Here is a 19379-nt window from a genome sequence, read left to right as displayed (position 1 = left end):
AATTCACTTAGAATAGTATCTAGCACAAATACTGACTAAATTTTCATTGTGACTATGTCACACAGGATTTTCTGAAATAACACTAGTTTTGAGCTGGTTGCATGGAATAAATTCAGAAATACCAGAATTTGAATGTGATGACTTAAGATTCCTTTCAAGTCGTGAAATTCTGTGGTTCATTGAAACTGTAAGTGGATATTTTTATTTCTTATCTCCTCTACAGTTTCTATTAGTTTGAAGATGGGAGGTTTGCTACGTGTGTGTCCATGTCCTCTCATGTCAAACAAATCAAATCTTAAAAGAGGATAAGGCTAAAAATCTCCATAACAAGAATCTAATTTTTTTTTACCTATAAAGTGAATGAAAACTTTTAAAGGGAGTGGCTGACAGTAATGAATGAAGGATATCTGGGGATGTATGTTGCTGAGAAGTTGCGCTGAACCATCCTGGTTTAAAAGGAATTTAGAAAGGTGGTGTGAGGAAATGTAAAGAATATAGGCTCTAGTGCCAAAAAGCCATGGAGAAGGCGATGGCACCCACTCCAGTACTCCTACCTGGAAAATCCCATGGATGGAGGAGCCTGGTGGGCTGCAGTCCATGGGGTCGCACAGAGTCAGACACGACGGAGTGACTTCCCTTTCACTTTTCACTTTCATGCATTGGAGAAGGAAATGGCACCCCACTCCAGTGTTCTTGCCTGGAGAATCCCATGGATGGAGGAGCCTGGAAGGTTGCAGTCCATGGGGTCGCTAAGAGTCAGACACGACGGAGTGACTTCCCTTTCACTTTTCACTTTCATGCATTGGAAAAGGAAATGGCAACCCACTCCAGTGTTCTTGCCTGGAGAATCCCAGGGACGCGGGAGCCTAGTGGGCTGCCGTCTATGGGGTCGCACAGGGTCGTACACGACTGAAGTGACTTAACAGCAGCAGCAGCATCCAAAAAGCCAAGATTATAATCTGTGCTCCTACATTTCCCACCTGAGGGAATTTAGTGGATCTCACCTAGATACTTAGCTTTAGATTTTTCATCCCTAAAATAATAAATAATCTAATTCATCAGACTATAGTGGAGTTAAAATTAGGAACTTGGTAAAAAAAAAATGCTCTATGTCTTATGAATATCAAGATTTACAAGGCTTGTACTCCATGTAAACTTCTACATGTTTTCTAAACAGCAAAACCTCTGCGGTGTCATTATACCTGAAATTATACCATTACTAATTCTTCTCTGGGGAGGGAAACCAGTCTGTCCGAGAAATCTTCATCTGGTACCCATGATGTGGTTCAATGAAACATGGAAAAGGGAAAAGGGACAATAAACATGGTTTTAAATTTTTTATTTGTCCAGAAATGCATTTGAGTCCAGAAATATGTATCCTAACCTTTTCCCTCAAAGTCCACATAAATGAAATTTTTCCATGTGGAGATTTATATTTCTATATCTTTTGAGAAGAGTTATAAATCAAGGTGGTTACTCATATAATTGTAAAATCAATACTTTGGTGTTAAACAATGTAATAAATGGCCAGATATAAAAGATAAGCAAGAGAATTTCAGAAAAACATCTACTTCTTCTTTATTGACTACATTAAAGCCTTTGACTGTGTGGATCACAAAAAACTCTGGAAAATTCTAAAATAGATGGAACTACCACCACCTTACCAGACTCCTGAGAAACCTGTATGCAGGTCAAGAAGCAAGTTAGAACCAGACATGGAATAATGGACTGCTTCCAGATTGGGAAATGTGTTCGTCAAGGCTGTATATTGTTCAGTTCAGTCGCTCAGTCATGTCCGACTCTTTGTGACCCCATGAATCGCAGCTCGCCAGGCCTCCCTGTCCATCACCAACTCCCGGAGTTCACTCAGACTCACGTCCATCGAGTCCGTGATGCCATCCAGCCATCTCATCCTCTGTCGTCCACTTCTCCTCCTGCCCCAAATCACTCCCAGCATCAGAGTCTTTTCCAATGAGTCACTCTTTGCATGAGGTGGCCAAAGGACTGGAGTCTCAGCTTTAGCATCAATCCTTCCAAAGAAATCCCAGGGCTGATCTCCTTCAGAAAGGACTGGTTGGATCCCCTCGCAGTCCAAGGGACTCTCAAGAGTCTTCTCCAACATCATAGTTCAAAAGCATCAATTCTTCGGTGCTCAGTTTTCTTCCAGGCCAACTCTCACATCTATACATAACCACTGGAAAAACCATAGCCTTGACTAGATGGACCTTTGTTGGCAAAGTAATGTCTCTGCTTTTCAATATGCTATGTAGGTTGGTCATGACTTTTCTTCCAAGGAGTGTCTTTTAATTTCATGGCTGCAGTCACCATCTGCAGTGATTTTGGAGCCCTGAAAAATAAAGTCTGACACTGTTTCCACTGTTTCCTCATCTATTTCCCATGAAGTGATGGGACCAGATGCCATGATCTTCGTTTTCTGAATGTTGAGTTTTAAGCCAACTTTTTCACTCTCCTCTTTCACCTTCATCAAGAAGCTTTTTAGTTCCTCTTCACTTTCTGCCATAAGAGTGGTGTCATCTGCATATCTGAGGTTATTGATATTTCTCCTGGCAATCTTGATTCCAGCTTGTGCTTCCTCCAGTCCAGCGTTTCTCATGATGTACTCTGCATATAAGTTAAATAAGCAGGGTGACAATATACAGCCTTGACGTACTGCTTTTCCTATTTGGAACCAGTCTGTTGTTCCATGTCCAGTCCTAACTGTTGCTTCCTGACCTGCATACAAATTTCTCGAGAGGCAGGTCAGGTGGTCTGGTATTCCCATCTCTTTCAGAATTTTCCACAGTTTATTGTGATCCACACAGTCAAAGGCTAGGCATAGTCAATAAGGCAGAAATAGATGTTTTTCTGGAACTCTCTTGCTTTTTCCATGATCCAGCGGATGTTGGCAATTTGGTCTCTGGTTCCTATGCCTTTTCTAAAACCAGCTTGAACATCAGGAAGTTCATGGTTCACGTATTGCTGAAGCCTGGCTTGGAGAGTTTTGAGCATTACTTTACTAGCATGTGAGATGAGTGCAATTGTGCGGTAGTTTGAGCATTCTTTGGCACTGCCTTTCTTTGGGATTGGAATGAAAACTGACCATTTCCAGTCCTGTGGCCACTGCTGAGTTTTCCAAATTTGCTGGCATACTGAGTGCGGCACTTTCACAGCATCATCTTTCAGGATTTGAAATAGCTCCACTGGAATTCCATCACATTCACTAGCTTTGTTTGTAGTGATGCTTTCTAAGGCCCACTTGACTTCACATTCCAGGATGTCTGGCTATAGGTGAGTGATCATACTATCGTGATTATCTGGGTCATGAAGATTTTTTTGTATAGTTCTCCTGTGTATTCTTGCCACCTCTTCTTAATATCTTCTGCTTCTGTTAGCTCCATACCATTTCTGTCCTTTATCGAGCCCATCTTTGCATGAAATATTCCCTTGGTATCTCTAATTTTCTTGAAGAGATCTCTAGTCTTTCCCATTCTGTTGTTTTCCTCTGTTTCTTTGTATTGATTGCTGAGGAAGGCATTCTTATCTCTTCTTGCTATTCTTTGGAACTCTGCATTCAGATGGTTATTATCTTTCCTTTTCTCCTTTGCTTTTCGCTTCTCTTCACAGCTATTTGTAAGGCTTCCCCAGACAGCCATTTTGCTTTTTTGCATTTCTTTTCCATGGGGATGGTCTTGATCTCTGTCTCCTGTACAATGTCACGAACCTCATTCCATAGTTCATCAGGCACTCTATCTATCAGATCTAGGCCCTTAAATCTATTTCTCACTTCCACTGTATAATCATAAGGGATTTGATTTAGGTCATACCTGAATGGTCTAGTGGTTTTCCCTACTTTCTCCAAATTCAGTCTGAAATTGCCAATAAGGAGTTCATGATCTCAGCCACAGTCAGCTCCTGGTCTTGTTTTTGCTGACTTTATAGAGCTACTCCATCTTTGGCTGCAAAGAATATAATCAGTCTGATTTTGGTGTTGACCATCTGGTGATGTCCATGTGTAGAGTCTTCTCTTGTGTTGTTGGCAGAGGGTGTTTGCTATGACCAGTGCCTTTTCTTGGCAAAACTCTATTAATCTTTGCCCTGCTTCATTCCGTATTCCAAGGCCAAGTTTACCTGTTTCTCCAGGTGTTTCTTGACTTCCTACTTTTGCATTCCAGTCCCCTATCATGAAAAGGACATTTTTTTTGGGTGTTAGTTCAAAAAGGTTTTTGTAGGTCTTCATAGAACCATTCAACTTCTTCAGCGTTACTGGTTGGGGCATAGACTTGGATTACTGTGGTATTGAATGGTTTGCCTGGAAACGAACAGAGATCATTCTGTCGTTTTTGAGATTGCATCCTAGTACTGCATTTCGGACTCTTTTGTTGACTATGATGGCTACTCCATTTCTTCTGAGGGATTCCTGCCCTCAGTAGTAGATATAATGGTCATCTGAGTTAAATTCACCCATTCCAGTCCATTTTAGTTCACTGATTCCTAGAATGTCAACGTTCACTCTTGCCATCTCTTGTTTGACCACTTCCAATTTGCCTTGATCATGGACCTGACATTCCAGGTTCCTATGCAATATTGCTCTTTACAGCATCGGACCTTGCTTCTATCACCAGTCACATCCACAGCTTGGTATTCTTTTTGCTTTGGCTGCATCCTTTCATTCTTTCTGGAGTTATTTCTCCACTGATCCCCAGTAGCATGTTGGGCACCTACTGACCTGGGGAGTTCCTCTTTCAGTATCCTATCATTTGGCCTTTACATACTGTTCATGGGGTTCTCAAGGCAAGAATACTGAAGTGGTTTGCCATTCCCTTCTCCAGTGGACCACATTCTGTCAGACCTCTCCACCATGACCCGCCTGTCTTGGGTGGCCTCACGGGCATGGCTTAGTTTCATTGAGTTAGACAAGGCTGTGGTCCTAGTGTGATTAGATTGACTCACATTCTGTGAGGATGGTTCCAGTGTGTCTGCCCTCTGATGCCCTCTTGCAACACCTACCGTCCTACTTAGGTTTCTCTTACCTTGGACGTGGGGTATCACTTCATGGCTGCTCCAGCAAAGTGCAGCCACTGCTCCTTACCATGGACGAGGGGTATCTCCTCACTGCCACCCTTCCTGACCTTGAACATGGAATAGCTCCTCTAGGCCTTCCGGCACCCGCACAGCCACCGCTCCTTGGAGGTGGGGTTACTCCTCCTGGCCGCTGCCCCTGGCCTCAGACATGGCATGGGGTAGCTCCTCTCAGCCGCCGCCCTGACCTTGGACGTGGGGTAACTCCTCTTGGCCGCTCCCCTAGGGCATGGGGTCCTCCCGGCTTCTGCCCCTGACCTCGGTCGTGGGGTAGCTCCGCTCGGCTGCACTAAGTGTGCCGGTTGCAGCCGCCCATGCTAAATGCCGCTGTATATTGTAACTCTGTTTATTTAACTTATATGCAGAGTACATCATGCAAAATGCTGGGCTGGATGAAGCACAAGTTGGAATCAAGATTGCTGGGAGAAATACCAATAACCTCAGATATGCAGATGACACCACCCTTATCCCAGAAAGCGAAGAAGAACTAAAGAGCCTCTTGATGAAAGCGAAAGAGGAGAGTGAAAAAGCTGGCTTAAAACTCAGCATTCAAAAAGTGAAGATCATGGCATCTACTTCCATCACTTCATAGCAAATAGATGCGGAAACAATGGAAACAGTGACAGACTTTATTTTGGGGGGCTCGAAAATCGCTGCAGCCATGAAATTAAAAAGCACTTGCTCCTTGGAAGAAAAGCTATGACAAACCTAGACAGCGTATTAAAAAGCAGAGACATTACTTTGCCAATAAAGGTCCATATAGTCAAGGCTATGGTTTTTCCAGTAGTCATGTATGGATGTGAGAGTTGGACTATAAAGAAAGCTGAATGCCGAAGAATTGATGCTTTTGAACTGTGGTGTTGGAAAAGACTCTTGCGAGTCCCTTGGACTGCAAGGAGATCCAACCAGTCCATCCTAAAGGAAATCAGTCCTGAATATTCATTGGAAGGACTGATGATGAAGCTGACGGTCCAATAATTTGGCCACCTGATGTGAAGAGCCTACTCATTATAAAAGACCATGATGCTGGGAAAGATTTGGGTCAGGAGGAGAAGGGCCGACAGAGGATGAGATGGTTGGATGGCGTCACCGACTCAATGGGCATGAGTTTAAGCAAGCTCTGGGAGATGGTGAAGGACAGGGAAACCTGGTGTGCTGTAGTCCATGTGGTCGCAGAGTCGGACATGACTGAGCAACTGAACAACAACAATAAAAGACACAGACTTTTGCCCAAGTTAGGTACAACAAAACAAAAAACTCTGTATGTAACTATCTTCCTCAGTATACACTTTAAATTAGGCTGATAAGCTCTCCTCCAGTACCTGTTAGCCTGTATCTAACTATTCTCACCTTAAACCTGAAAACTTGGCATTGTTCATGTCTATCACCCAAGCCAATTACAATGAAATTATTATAGAGACAGGTCTTGAACTTGGTCCAAGAACTGAGGAATGAAAATTGAAAATTTATGTGACTACAGTATTCCTGCTATTTCAGTAGAAATATGTATTATAAATGGGCTTTCCGGTGCCACTAGTGGTAAAGAACCCACCTGCCAATGCAGGAGACATAAGAGATGTGGATTAGATCCCTAGTTCAGGAAGATCCCCTGGAGGATGGCATGGCAAACCACTCCAGTATTCTTGCCTGGAGAATCCCATGGACAGAGGAGCCTGGCAAGGTACAGTCCATGGGGGTTGCAAATCACTGGACATGACTGAGGCGACTTAGCACTTAGCACATGTACTATAAATATGTAAAATAGTAATGTGCTTTCAATTTAATGTTCGTATATATTTAAATAAATGTTTATAAGCTGTATATTTGTTAGGGTTCTTTAGTTACAAGGAATAAAACCTAAATCTGACTAACCAAAGTGAAAGAGGCAGGATGAAGTAGCCAAGATGATGAAACAGAAAGACCCCTAGCTCATCTCCTCCCAGAGTCACACTAAAAGGTCTCTGTTTACAGACAGGCTATTGATGAGAAAGACCAGATTAGCAGAACAGATCTTCTACAACTAAAGATAAGAAAGAACCAAATTGTGCTTATATATATATACAATCTCCCATAAAAAAGAATGAAATCTTGCCTTTTGAAATGACACTGATGGACACAGAGGGTATTGTGCTAAGTGAAATAAACCAGACAGAGAAAGACAAATACTGTATGATTTCACTTACATATAGAATCTAAAAAAACAAAACAGGTGAGCTGACAACCAAGCAGTAACAGAGTCATGGGCTTCTCTTGTGGCTCAGCTGGTAAAGAATATGCCTGCAATGCCTGAGACCTGGGTTCAATCTCTGGGTTGGGAAGATACCCTGGAGAAGGGAAAGGCTACCCCCTCCAGTATCCTGGCCTCAACTTCTGCTTCATTGACTATGCCAAAGTCTTTGACTGTATGGATCACAACAAACTGTGGGAAAAAGATGGGAATACCAGACCACCTGACCTGCCTCCTGAGAAATCTGTATGCAGGTCAGGAAGCAACAGTTAGAACTGGACATGGAACAGACTGGTTCCAAATCGGGAAAGGAGTATATTAAGGCTGTATATTGTCACCCTGATTATTTAATCTATATGCAGAGTACATCATGAGAAACACTGGGCTGGATGAAGCACAAGGTGGAATCAAGACTGCCGGGAGAAATATCAATAACGTCAGATATACAGATATCACCACCCTTATGGAAGAAAATGAAGAAGTAAAGAGCCTCTTAATGAAACTGAAAGAGGAGAATGAAAAAAGTTTGCTTTAAATTCAATATTCAGAAAAGTAAGATAATGGCATCTGGTCCCCATCAGTTCATGACAAATAGAAACAATGGAAACAGTGGAAACAATGGAAACAGTGACAAACTTTGTTTTATTTTGGGGGGCTCCAAAATCACTGCAGATGGTGACTGCAGCCATGAAATTAAAAGACATTTGTGCCTTGGAAGAAAAATTATGACCAACCTAGACAGCATATTATAAAGCAAAGGCATTACTTTGCCAACAACATCCTGTCTAGTCAAAGCTATCCAGTAGTCATGTATGGATGTGAGAGTTGGACTATAAAGAAAGGTGGGCATGTGAAGAATTGATGATTTTGAACTGTGGTGTTGGAGAAGACTCTCGAGAGTCCCTTGGACTGCAAGGAGATCCAACCAGTCCATCCTAAAGGAGATCAGTCCTGAGTGTTCATTGGAAGGATTGATGTTGAAGCTGAAACTCCAATACTTTGGCCACCTGATGCAAAGAACTAACTCATTTGAAAAGACCTTGGTGCTGGGAAAGATTGAAGATGGGAGGTGAAGGGGATGACAGAGGATGAGATGGTTGGATGGTATCACTGCTCAGGGAACACAAGTTTGAGTATACTCTGGGAGTTGGTGATGTACAGGGAAGCCTAGCATGCTGCAGACCATGGGGTCGCAAAGAATCAGACGTGACTGAGAGAATGAACTGAGCTGAACAGTCATAGATACAGAGAACAAACAGGTAGTGGCTAGAGGGAGAGGAAAGAAAAAGATTAATTAATATAGATTAAGAGATTAAGAAGTACAAACTTCCAGTTGCACAATAAATGAGTCACAGGTATATGTACAATGTGGAGAATTTTGTAATAACTAAGTAATTCTTTGTACAGTGATGTATATAACTGGACTTATTGTGGTGATTATTTTGCAATGTATATAAAAAAAATCTCAATATGTGTGTAACAGAAACTAACATAGCATTGTAGGTCTATTATATTTCAAACAATTATACAAACAAATTTACAGAAGAAAAGGTCAGATTTGGGGTTACTAGAGGAATTGGATGAAGGCAGTCACAAAGAGCAAACTCCCAGTCATAAGTAACGGACTTCCCTCGTGGTCCAGTAAGAATCCACCTACCAATGCAGGGAACATGGGGTCAATTTCTGGTCCAGAAAGATTCCACATTCTGTGGGGCAACAAAGCGCACAGCTGTTGAGCCCACACATGGCAACCACTGAAGCCCGCGCACTGAAAGCCTGTCACTAGGTGAGAGCCTAGTACCTGCAATAAGAGGACCCACCACAGAGAAGCTTAGGCACCATAGTGAATAGTAGCCCCACTCTCTGTAACTAGAGGAAAAAAAGCCCTCACAACAAGGAAGACCCAGCACAGGAAAAAAATAAATAAATAAATCTTCAAAAAGATAAACAAGTACTAAGCATGTAATGTAGAACAGGATAAATGGAATTACCACTGTTGTATGTTATATGTGAAAGTTGTTAAGAGAGTAAATTTTATGAACTATCATCATGAGGAAAAAATTTTTCTATTTCTTTAATTTTTGTATCTACATAAGATGATGCATGTTCACTAAAAGTTTTGTAATAATCATTCTATGATTGTATGAAAGTGAGATCATTTCGTAGTACACCTTAAACATAACTGCTGTATGTTCAGTTCAGTTCAGTTCAGTCGCTCAGTCGTATCTGACTCTTTGTGACCCCATGAACCGAAGCATGCCAGGCCTCCCTGTCCATTACCAACTCCCGGAGTTTACTTAAACTCACGTCCATCGAGTCGGTGATGCCATCCAGCCATCTCTTCCTCTGTCGTCCCCTTCTCCTCCTGCCCACAATCCCTCCCAGCATCAGAGTTTTTTCCAATGGATCAACTCTTTGCCTGAGGTGGCCAAAGTACTGGAGTTTCAGCTTTAGCATCATTCCTTCCAAAGAACACCCAGGACTGATCTCCTTTAGAATGCACTGGTTGAATCTCCTTGCAGTCCAAGGGACTGTCAAGAGTCTTCTCCAACACCACAGTTCAAAAGCATCAATTCTGTACATTAATTATATCTAAATAAAACTGGGTTGGAAAAAAAGTGACAGAGTAAGATCAAGAAAGCGATTGAAAATAGGGCATTTAGAATTTGAAGTTTCTCACAGAATCAAAAAGAAAGGGTGAAAAACATAGAAGTCATGGGTGGGGGGTGCAGTAAGAAAATGAGATGTTCCTAAGGGACTTGTCTATGGAAGGCGAGTCCGGAATAGCACAGCTCAAGGCACAGTCTTCCGGGAATTATTGCACCTGACACTGTATATATGGTCTTAACTCCAATCAAATGCGCTCCTTTTGCCGGGACAAAGTGGCATCTTGATGGACAGTTCTAGCAAGATTTTGTATAATGGGAAGGAAAGGTCTCTCAGAAGAAAGAAAGTATCATCTATTCATCAAAGTCCCCAGATGTCCACTGGACTTGCCGTAACAGCTTTTGTGGGTTCACCAATGGCCTCATTTTTCCTTATAGTCTAAAATTCCTTCCCCTGTTGCTTGAAATTCTGTACATATGCCAGACTCTTCAAATGGTCCAAGGTGGTTTCCATGGAATACCCCTTTTACAAGCCAGATCACTGTTTTAGTCCAGGTGAACAGCATTGTATATTTTTATGCTCAGAATCTCTATTCATTAAAATTTCCATAGTGAATGAATAAAATTAAACCATGTGTTTTTCCACTGGCATGGTTTTAAAAATAGACATAAAAATTTATCATTTTTTATTTAAATAGTACAGGTGGCTTTTCTGTTATCCCTTTTTTTTTTTCTCAAGATTCTCACCATTTCTTGCTTTTTCCAAATTAAAAAAGTATTCAGATATACACCAGATGTGCCAAGTCACAAATGAAGGATCATGTTAAATAAATTTCAATAGCCACCACTCCACAGAGAATTTGCCAAAAAAGATTAACATTCGGAATAAAATAAATTTTGGTCTTATATTTTTATCATCTTTCTTCTAAATCAAAGCCTTCACTCTGACTTGGAGAACCAAAAATAATCTGTTTAGACACATGTAAAAATTTTTTTAGATTATAGTTTTACCTTTCTAACACACCATCTTGTTGAGAAATGCATGACTAGCTGACAAATACATAGCTTAGAAAATTTTTCTGGTCAGTTGAGAGAAATTCTGATCAGACAGACAAAATATTTGGATGGTAAGAAAACACAATTAAATAGTCTTTCAGTTTCTAATGTTAGCTCCTCAAATGATACGATCATTAGCATTTTTTTGTTTTGAGGTATTTTTCTGGGGCATAAGAAGGGAGATAGAGAATTGGAAGCATATGTTGATTTCCTTTCTTTTATCTGCCACTGAAAAAAAAGTTGTTTAAAATCTGAACATGAGCAGAAATGTTGATGAGCCCACAGAAGACTCACGTGATATCTTATAGATAATTTTAGATTTTACTGGTAGATTACAATGCTTATCATTCATCCCCTGCAAGTGTGAAGAACCATCACATGGAGAATGAGGTAAGACTTTTAGAAACAAAAACCTGCTCTGCTACTGCTCTGCCCAAACTCTGCTACTCAGTGCCAGATGCGTGATCTTTGTGAGTTCTTTAGTGGCCTGAACTTCATGTCTCCCAACAGTGTCCTATGGCTTTCTTGAAAGGATTAGAGACAAATCTAAAAGAACTAAGGACTCTTCTAGCATGGAATGGTGCCTGATGAATGATAGCTAGTGTGAAAATTCTTCACAATAAAAGAAAATTCTACTATGAGGAGGCAAATTTGATCCTGACTTCACTTGGAACAGCAATATGAAAGGTGAAACATCCAAGGAAAAATACACCCTGACTTGACCTGTGTCTAGGGATGCTGTTTGTTTGTCCTTATCTTTACAGGGGGCCTTCCCTCCTAGCAGTCAGTAAAGAATCTGCCTGCAATGCAAGAAACCCAAGTTCGATTCCTTAGTCGGGAAGATCCCCTGGAGATTGAAATGGCAACCCACTCCAGTATTCTTGCCTGGAGAATTCCATAGACAGAAGAGCCTGGTAGGCTATAGGCCATGGGGTCGCAAAGAGTCAGACATGACTTAGCGACTAAACCACAATTCTTTCAGGAACTCACTGTAAATAATACTTGGGTTCAACAAGTATGAGTTTCTTGTTTTAAATATAACTGATTGGATTTCTTTAATTTGTAACTTCATAAGGCCAACAGAAGCTTTCACTAAGGAAAAGGTGACTCCATATGACAAGATAAACTGCTTACAACACAGTTATAATAATAACTCTATTTCTGGTCTGGGTTCTCTATGTGCTTTGATGTGTGATTCTGTGTCATCTGCTGATTCACATCTGTGACACTCACCACATCATCATGCCCCTGTTGAGTCCACATGGGTATTAGGGCTATGATAAACTAGTATACGTAAGTTCTAAATAAGTTCTAAATTCCTCTGTCTACAGAATTTCAGTTTGGGGTTTTGGTGTTGTTCTCATCTTGTTGCTTTTTTTTTCTTTCCTTTTAAAACATGTATCAGTTACGTTGTAGGTATGCAACCCCAACATGGGCAAGTGATTATAATATATTACTACTTTAAGCTGGAGTTCACTCTGTTGCTATGTAAACACAGTCAGTCTAAAAACGGATGTTCCCAATAGGATGGCTACCCTGTGGGCAGTGCTATAATTAATGTTTCTTCATTTTAATTCATTTAATCCCCCAAATGACATTATAAACTATGTGTTTTATCCACAACTTAAAGATAAGAAAACAGGGTTGCACAGCTAAGCAAATAAAATGGTCCAAGTCACACAGCCTGTGAGAAACAGATCTTGGCTTTGAACTGAGATCCACATGACTGCAAAGCCCACACACCTCTATTCTTACACACAGCCTGCCCCACAATGACCCCCATCCTCGCTGCGAAGACCATGTCTTAAGGGCACAGGTTCTAGAATCAGATGGCTTGATTGGGATCTCAATTTTGCCGCTAAATTCAATTGTATGAATGAATATAATTATTAATAATTTATTTAATAATATTATCAATAACACTGATGCCAACAATTATTAGTAATAATAACAAGGAATCACAGTAATTATATGAATGAATCAGCTTAAGAGTGCCTCGGATGAAAGCAAAACTAATATAAGTATACTCTCAGTGCGATAGTCTCTGAGGGTTATTAGGAAAAATGCTTAGGAAATTACTATGACTTTGCTAAACTTATATCTCTGTTTTCCTAACAGAGATTCTTTAGTTAGAAAAGCTGTGGTTACCTTTATGGTGTTCTGAATTTTAATTATCCTTTGCTCATTTGACCCTGACTTATACAGACAATTACAGTTTAAAATGCAGACCACAGGAAGATTCATTATTACATTTTAGGATATGATGTTAGATTGTATATTTCCCAGCTGGTTTATTTACCTGTGTTTAAGTTGTCTTGTATTTGTGAAAATTTGCACAAAACTCTATGCTATGATATTAAAACCATTACTTGGAAGATTATATGGCTATGAGGCTACTGACAAATCCCTTTTCCTCTCTTCTCTGGGACGTTGTCAGTTAAATTCACACAATAAGTCAAATCAAAACTAAAACACGATGAAACTTTATTACTGACAAAACTATTTGAAGAATTGAGCAGGTCCTGCCAGGTCCCTCTCAAAACCTAGGATTTCAGACCAAAAACACCCAAAGTTTTCCACACAGTGGCAAGAGAAGAAGCAGAGAAAGAAATATGCAGGCTGAAGACATTTATCCATACAGAAAGAGATGACTTTTCTCTATCCCCTGTGGTAGGCATAGGAAAACAAGGCCCCACATGGACACTGATCTTTATCCCCCCCCCCAAAAAAAAAAAAAGTGATGTAACAGATGTTACATTCTCCCGCATTTCCCAAGTCAAATGGCACCCTTCCTCAAATAAAGGCCCAGGTGATACAGCCATCGCATGTTCTCTGGCTTCTCTTATTGATCTTGCCCTCAATCACAACATTCTGTCAAAGACAGTTCTTAACCAGTCATCAGTCCTGGGTGTTCACTGGAAGGACTGATGCTGAAGCTGAAACTCCAATACTTTGGCCACCTCATGCGAAGAGTTGACTCATTGGAAAAGACTCTGATGCTGGGAGGGATTGGGGGCAGGAGGAGAAGGGGACGACAGAGGATGAGATGGCTGGATGGCATCACCAACTGGATGGGCATGAGTTTGAGTGAACTTCGGGAGTTGGTGATGGACAGGGAGGCCTGGCATGCTGCAGTTCATGGGGTCGCAAAGAGTCAGACACGACTGAGCCACTGAACTGAACTGAACTAAACTGAACTTCCTGTTTCCAGAAACATTTCAGCCCCTGGTTCTCAATATAACTCACTCCTTTCTGGCATTCTAGTCTCAGTTCAAAGATCAATACCCCCCAAATATGAAGCCTCTCCCTATTATTTCTCTTACTCCATTTAAATTTATTCACAGAGAAATAATCTTGTCTCTTTGTTTATTGAATGGCTTATCCTACTGGCTGGAGTGAACAGGTTTCTGTGAAGGGCCAGATAGTAAATATATTAGACTTCAATGTCCACAGGGCCTCTGCTGCACTTTCTCAGCTCTATCATTGTAGTGCAAAGTAGTTATAAGAAAAACATAAATGAATTAGCATGGCTGTCCCAATAAAACTTTATTTTCAAGAACATATAGCAGGCCAGATTTTACTAAGGCCGTAATTCTCTGACCCCTGTATTAGAACACCGACTCCATGAAAATAGACTTCATCTGTCTTGCTCACCACTCTCTCCTCTCACACAGAACAATATCTGGAATATAACAGGTTTTAAACATGTATTGTCCTGTGAACAAACACACCCATGCTGAGGTCTGGCCAAGAATTTCTTCATGAAAGACTAGAAGGGTGAAGAGGGAACAGATTTTCCCCTAACCAGGTCTAAAATAAAATTGCATATGTTTTCTTCATTTATATAGTATTTTATATGAGTCCTTGGAATTGGATAAATGTATTTTTTATGTCATCTTTATAGACACCTCCTGTTATGTCTCACCTACCAGAAAAGCCACTGGATCATAAGATTTGCTTGAAAAAATTAATTTACTTTAAGAAGTAAGCCAAGTTATTTAGGGCTTTTGAGAGAGTAGTCAAATTGGATGACTAAAGCAACTAAGATTGGATTTACAGCCATTGTTGCTGAAATGCAGTTGTTGAGGAGAAGGAAGGATAATCAGGCTCAAAAGCTGAATCCAGTCACTGCTGTATAATTAATTCTTTCTGTGACTTTCAGGACTGGCATTTTAATCTCTGAGCCTCAGTTTTCTCATCTGTGAAAAAATTCAATTGCCTAGCAATAAGAGCACACATGTATTGAATGCTTACTGGACAACGGCCATTGTTTCATAAGTGCCTTACATATATTATCCTACAATAGCTTGTGAAGGTAAAGATTTCATTTTATAGATGAGGAAACTGAGGCAGAGAACACTGGAGTAAATGAAAAGTGGTAGAACTGAGATATTTATGTAGATCTTGAGATTCCAGATTCATGCCCTTAAGCTTACACTGAGTTGCCTAATATCTAAGCCCCCAGTGAAATGAGGATGCCTGCATGCTAAGTTGCTTCAGTAGGGTCTGACTCTTTGCAACCTCATGACTGTAGCCTCTCAAGCTCCTCTGTCCATGGGATTCTCCAAGCAAGAATACTGCAGTGGGTGCTGTGCCCACCTCCAGAGGATCTTCCACATGCAGGAATCAAACCGGGCTCTCATTATGTCTCCTACATTGGCAGGCAGGCTCTTTACCACTGGTGCCACCTGGAAAACCCAGTGAAATGAGGATAGGCTATGGTACATGTCTAGCATTTCAATATTTTTTAAAAAATCTTTTAGGCGTCTTATAAGATCATGTTAATGTGACTCTCTCAAGTTTTGAGCTGCCAGGGCAACAATTGCTGCTGCTGCTGCTAAGTCGCTTCAGTGTCCAACTCTGTGCGACCCCATAGACGGCAGCCCATCAGACTCCACCGTCCCTGAGATTTTCCAGGCAAGAACACTGGAGCGGGTTAGGGCAACAATTAGTAGAAAGTAAAAGCTATCACAGTATGGGGATGTACTACGCAGCGTGTGAAAACAAAGTGTTTAATCATGACAACAAAACACCAATTATTCTGGAGTCTAGTTGTTGAATTTTTAATTAGATTTTCAAAGTTTGAGAATGGAAATAATCTTTTGCATTTTGCATGCATTTTACAGGTGAAGATAATAAAACCTGAGGAAAATTGATTTCCAAAGATCTCTCAGATGGGTACTTTCAGAATTGGAACACAAGTTTTGATAGCCTAACTTCTCACATAAGTCCTTTGCAAAGCCAAAAAGCAAATTCCACCTCTAAGTGCTGTGCTGGAGTTCTACACCATCCCATGTGACTTTGGCATTAATAACGCTGTGTATGTAATGGAGCAGGGAACGAGGGAGCCCAGTAGAAGTTTTCAGGTTGAAACTGAACTGTGTCATAAAGACCTTGTTAAGCTTTTCCTATGAATTGTGCCATCTCCATAATCATGCTGTGAGTAAATACTGTGTCATATAATCATTTTTTAAATGAGGAAACTGAGCTAAGAGAGATTAGACAATTTGGTCAAAGACACAGCTTATAATCGAGGAGAAGTAATTTAAGCTCAGGCAAGGTGGAACACATATTTTTAATATCCATGCCAAAGGAGAGGAAGGGGATGACAGAGGACAAGATGGTTGGACAGCATCATTGACTCAATGGGCATGAGTTTGAGCAAGCTCAAACTTCACCACCAAGAGTTGGTGAAGGACTGGGAAGCCTGGTGTGCTGCAGTCCATGTGTTCGCAGAGTCAGACATGATTGGGTGAATGAATAGCAATGTCAAAATATATTCTAAAAAGTGATAAGCCTTTCCTTTAGAAACTGGTGCTATTGTCTGAGGTACTCATTATTGGCTCTAATCAGTTTGGGTCACAGACTAATCTAGAAAAGCCCTCTGATGGAGAAACATACCAAGATGATGACAGTTTTATTTTGTTCCCCAGACAAAGCTTTGAAAATCTTCTATGTGAGTCTCCTCAGCTCATTTTGTGATTAAATACATTTGGGAAATGCTGGCAAACTATGCTAAACATGTTTTTTTGGTTTGCCTTTGTTTGCTTCTGGGAATTTTCATAACCCAAATAGTCTAAAAATTTTGTGAATCTGGTAAAGGAGACATAGTACATGATATTTAAATTTACGGAATATTTGTCCACAGAGGACCTTCAAGCCACACTTTAAAAAATATATCTTAACATCTTCCTGAATTAATGTTCCACATTCATTTCACTTTAAAAGTTAATATAGACAATTTAGAAAATGAGCTACCATTTTACATAATTCTGAATATTGATATACAGGACATGGAAGGAAAGAAAGATAGAAAAGATTTTAAACAGGCACAGTTGGTGAGAGGAAATTATAGAATTCATTCAAATGTGGCACTCTGCACCTTGGGCACAGAAGAGGCAGGCACAGTCAAACAAAGATGAGGAACATCAAATAAGGAGGGGAAAGGCCCAATACCTACAACGGTGGCTCTATTGGTAATTGATGTATTGCACTCTGAACCTTTCCTAGGTGTCGTGTCAAGTTTCAATCAATCAGTAAAAGTAATCTGACTCTCCTGCACATGCTTATCTGTCATATTAGTCTTGCTGGCTCAGGAAGCTAAGAGCAGAGTGAGATATACCTTTGTTGTGAGTTGAACTGTGTCCTTCAAAAAGATACGTTCAGATGAGATCAGGTGCGTTCAGGGTGGTATGGCTGTAGCTTGGGGCTGGTGCCCTGGGATGACCCAGAGGGATGGTATGGGGAGGGAGGAGGGAGGGGGTTCAGGATGGGGAATATGTGTACACCTGTGGCGGATGCATGTTGATGTATGGCAAAACCAATACAATATTGTAAAGTAAAAATAATAATAATAATAAATAAATAAATATCTTTTTAAACATTAAAAAAAAGATATGTTCAACTCAATTCCCAATACCTGTGAACATGACCGTTTTTTGGAAACAGGATCTTTGAAGATGTGATCAGATGAGGTCACATTAGATCAGGTTCAATCCTGATCTAATACTAAAAGTGTCTTTGTAAGAGAAGGGACATTTGGACACAGAGTTATACCGGGAGAAATCCATGTGATGATGGAGATGGAGATTGGAGAGATGAATTTACAAATCAGGAAATGCCAAGGATTGCCAGCAACCACTAGAAACTAAGAGTGGCAAGGAAGAATCCTTCCCTAGAGTCCTCAGAGATAGCAAGGGTCTTCCAACTCCTTGACTTTGGACTTTTGGGCTCCAGAAGTGTATGAGAGTAAGTTTTTCTTGTTTTAAGCCAAGTTGTTGTTGTTGCTATGTTGTTTAGTTGCTCAGTCGTGTCTGACTCTTTGTGACTCCATGGACTGTAGCCCACCAGGCTCCTCTGTCCATGGGATTCTCCAGGCAAGAACACTGGAGAGGTTTGCATTTCCTTCTCCAGGGGATGATAGAACCCATGTTTCCTATATTGCAGGCAGATTCTTTGTCACTGAGCCACCACAAGTGGTATTCTCTTTCAGTGAACCTAGCAAATTAAAACAACCTTGATTCTGATTATAGGCATAGAGGAGATCATAATTCTCAAGGAGAACCACAAATGGCCATGTACAGACTACAGCCTTGCCCTTTGTAAACATAAGATTGCAATGTCCAGACAACAAAGCTACATTCTCTGCACAAGTAGTGATACAGGCTAAAAGTGGACAAGTAAATAGTGCAATAGCTAAGAGGGCAACTAATATCTCTACAAGCATTGCCAAAATTTCCTGTATTTGAAAGCTTTGCTGTTGTTGTTTAGTCACTAACTTGTGTCTGACTTTTTTGCCATGTTATAGACTGTAGCCCACCAGGCTCCTCTGTTCATGGATTTCCCAGGCAAGAATACTGGAGTGGGTTGCCATTTCCTTCTCCAGGGGATTTTCCTGACCCAAGGATTGAACCCATGTCTCCTGCTTGGCAGGTGGATTCTTTACCACTGAGCCATCAAGGAACCCGTTACTTGAAAGCTTACCATAAATGCAAAGAACAGGTCCAAATCACTGAAAAGGAATGTCAAGTACAACCATATGGCTATAACTTTCTGAAATAACCATGAACCACATAAGTCAATTAAGAATTAAGTGCTAAGTAGTGTTGCTCTAACTCTAAGCCCTGCAAAAGCTCATGGCAAAATGCAGATGACTGATGATGTTTTCATGGATGTAACTCAACCTGTGAGGTTAGAGCCGCAAGGATACTGATCTGATGCAGTATAGAGTACCTATAGGTAACTAACAGGGAGTATTACCATTTTCACCTTTAATTAATTTAATTATTGTAGGTAGGATGTCTTGGGAAACAGATGTGAGACTGAAATTTGCATGAATGAGATGTACTGGTGAGTGCGGTAGGGAACAATGCCATGAGGGTGAGAGAAGTAGAGCTGGCTAAGGAAGACGC

Source organism: Bos mutus, chromosome 6, assembly GCF_027580195.1.
Source record: "Bos mutus isolate GX-2022 chromosome 6, NWIPB_WYAK_1.1, whole genome shotgun sequence".
Taxonomy (NCBI): domain Eukaryota; kingdom Metazoa; phylum Chordata; class Mammalia; order Artiodactyla; family Bovidae; genus Bos; species Bos mutus.
The sequence above is the reverse complement of the archived record's forward strand: the minus strand, read 5'-3'. Positions refer to the sequence as shown.